We start from the raw sequence: 2,694 nt of genomic DNA, 5'->3' as shown, positions 1-2,694 counted from the left end.
TGAAGATATCATAGAAGAATTCCAAGTAGATTGTCCGCAGCAACTTTCTGAACTTGACCCATCTGTCCACGAAATTGCTTTTCAGCTTTGCGCACTATAGTGGAAAAATTCATATCTCGAGCTACAAGTGTCGGAATTACAATCCATTTTCACCGTTAGAAAGAAAACTCAGAGACCTGAAGGACCTATAAATTTCATGGCAGAACTCCTTTCGGGCTATCAACAGAAAATTCGCGACGTCGATTTAACTGCAGTGAACTTTCAAATTTGCGTACCTTCAGCGAAAATAATTGTATCTTGAGCTAGGAGTATCGGAATTACAATCCGTTTGTTCTGTTGGAAAGAAAACTCCTAGAGCTGCATCACATAAAAATTCCATCCCATAACTCTTCTCGGGCTAAAAACAGAAAAATATTAAAAGTCCAACTGACCGCAGGGAACTTTCAGGTTTGCGTGCTTTTGGCCAGAAAAACTGTATCTTGAACTAGGAGCGTCGAAATCACCATCAGTTTGATCCTATGAAATTCGGACGTCGAGAACTATAATCTTGTTGAATATGAAGCTCCATTCACTCTTAGTTAGCCTAACAAATATTTTTGAAGTTGATTCTACAGCCTTGTAATGGATTCGGCTATCATCATGAATCTTATCTCTTTGTTTATATCTTTTGCAGACTTGCGAAGAAGTTCAACGAGTCCAGATGTCAGTCTGAGATGTCACACAAGATGCGGAGTCACCTCTTCACCAACGGTTGCACTTGATTTGTTGACGGTCTTGAAGTTTATCAATAGCGGCTCCCGTGGTGATTGAAGGTTTTTCAAAAGAGATGACTTCTTATATACGAGGCATTGATGATAGTTTATTAAAATGTGGAGACGTCATATGGACTTGGAAGAAGCATTCAAGACGAGTCGGCCACAAAGCCTAGTTTACGATCATTTTCATGACTTAGGCTTTTGTATAGGAAAACGTCTAATTCCTTTTGTCTCCACATTTTTTGATGTATCAACTTTTGTATTATTGAAGTAATAAAACATCTTTTATACTTCAAAGCAAATCGTCTCTTTTCCTCATAGATATGTGCCACTACACTTGGAAGAATTAATGTAATGCTCCGATGACGCCAAACTTTTATTTTTTTAAAACTCATGTGACTGAACTTAGAATGAAACTCTAAACTGCCTACGTACCTCGATGAAGAGGATCAAGTCATAACGTAGTTCAGAGGGATGAGTTTTTTTTTTGGTCGTGACTTTTTCCTAGGCCGCCTCTTTCGAGGTTTTCAACCTAGCAGACTCCCTTTTTTTTTGGCCGTACACAGTTTAGACTCATGCGGTCCAGGAGTGTAGCAACGTGCAGTTTAAGCTCATGCATCAAGGAGCATCATGACTTGTAGTTTAGGCTCGTATGTCGAGGAGCGTAGCAGCATGCAGTTTAGGCTCGTGCATTAAGGAGCTTCATGCTTCCAGTTTAGGCTCGTGCGTCGAGGAGCATCATGACTTGCAGTTTAGGCTCGTACGTCGAGGAGCGTCATGACTTGCAGTTTAGGCTCGTACGTCGAGGAGCGTCATGACTTGCAGTTTAGGCTCGTACGTCGAGGAGCGTAGCAGCATGTGGTTTAGGCTCGTGCATTAAGGAGCTTCATGACTTGCAGTTTAGGCTCGTGCGCCGAGGAGCGTAGGCGACTTTCATGGGAAGTACTGCTTCAGAAATTTTCCGTTGATCGGACCAACTCTGAGACCGTCCTTATCGACAATTTTGTATGCGCCGCTTGAATAGGCTTCCTTCAGAACATATGGCCCATTCCATTTTGAGGTAAACTTGCCGCCTATGCGTTTGTTGAGGATTATGGGTCGTCGAACAGCTAGGACTAAGTCTCCCACTTGGAATGATCGTGGCCGCACTTTCTTGTTGAAGGCTCTAGCTAGTCGAGCTTGATAGCACTCCAATTTTTGTTTTGCTTCTAATCTTTTCTCATCCAAGGCCTCTAACTTTGCTAGGCGAAGTTGAGCATTCTCTTCGGATGTGAGCCCTTCTTGGATGTTTCCACAACTCTGATAGGATGTTTCCACAAAGTCTGACTTTTCTCTTTGACTTCCTTGCATGGTCGGCATGGCTTCTTTCTCTTTCTTAGCTTCTTTACGAAGCTGGCAAGTGTAAACAATGGTTCTCCTTTGCACCTTCAGTGGACCATCTGTGGATATTGACAAAATAGACTTCCTCTTCATACGTGATGGGAAAGCACTACAGATTTCTTTGTCAGCAACAACTTCAAAATGATCCCGCTCCTCATGGACTTGCTCCTTATGTTTTGACAATATTTTTCTAGATGGCAACTTCCTTGTGGTCCCTAGGCGACAAAAGACAGAGGTCTTTGAGGTAGTGGAAACTTCTTTTAGATGTTTGGAAGATACACGTCCACCTTTGTGACTTAGCCTTTCAAACACCGAGTCTGAGGGGGTTGAGCCTCCAATGCGATCAAATACTGAAGCCTGTTGTTTTATTTTCTTTCCCTTAACTTCCTTCATCTCATTTACCGAGGTGTATTATGATGAAGCTATCTCTTTGTTTCTCTTTGATGAAATTCGAAGAGGCTCTGCCAAACTGAACCCCAACCCAAACTTTGGAGTGGTGACGTAGTGCCCTTGTTTTCTCAACTTTATTTGGGACTCATTGAGCCCATGTATCTTTTCA

Source organism: Nicotiana attenuata, unplaced genomic scaffold, assembly GCF_001879085.1.
Source record: "Nicotiana attenuata strain UT unplaced genomic scaffold, NIATTr2, whole genome shotgun sequence".
Classification (NCBI taxonomy): Eukaryota; Viridiplantae; Streptophyta; class Magnoliopsida; order Solanales; family Solanaceae; genus Nicotiana; species Nicotiana attenuata.
Note: the sequence above shows the minus strand (reverse complement) of the source record.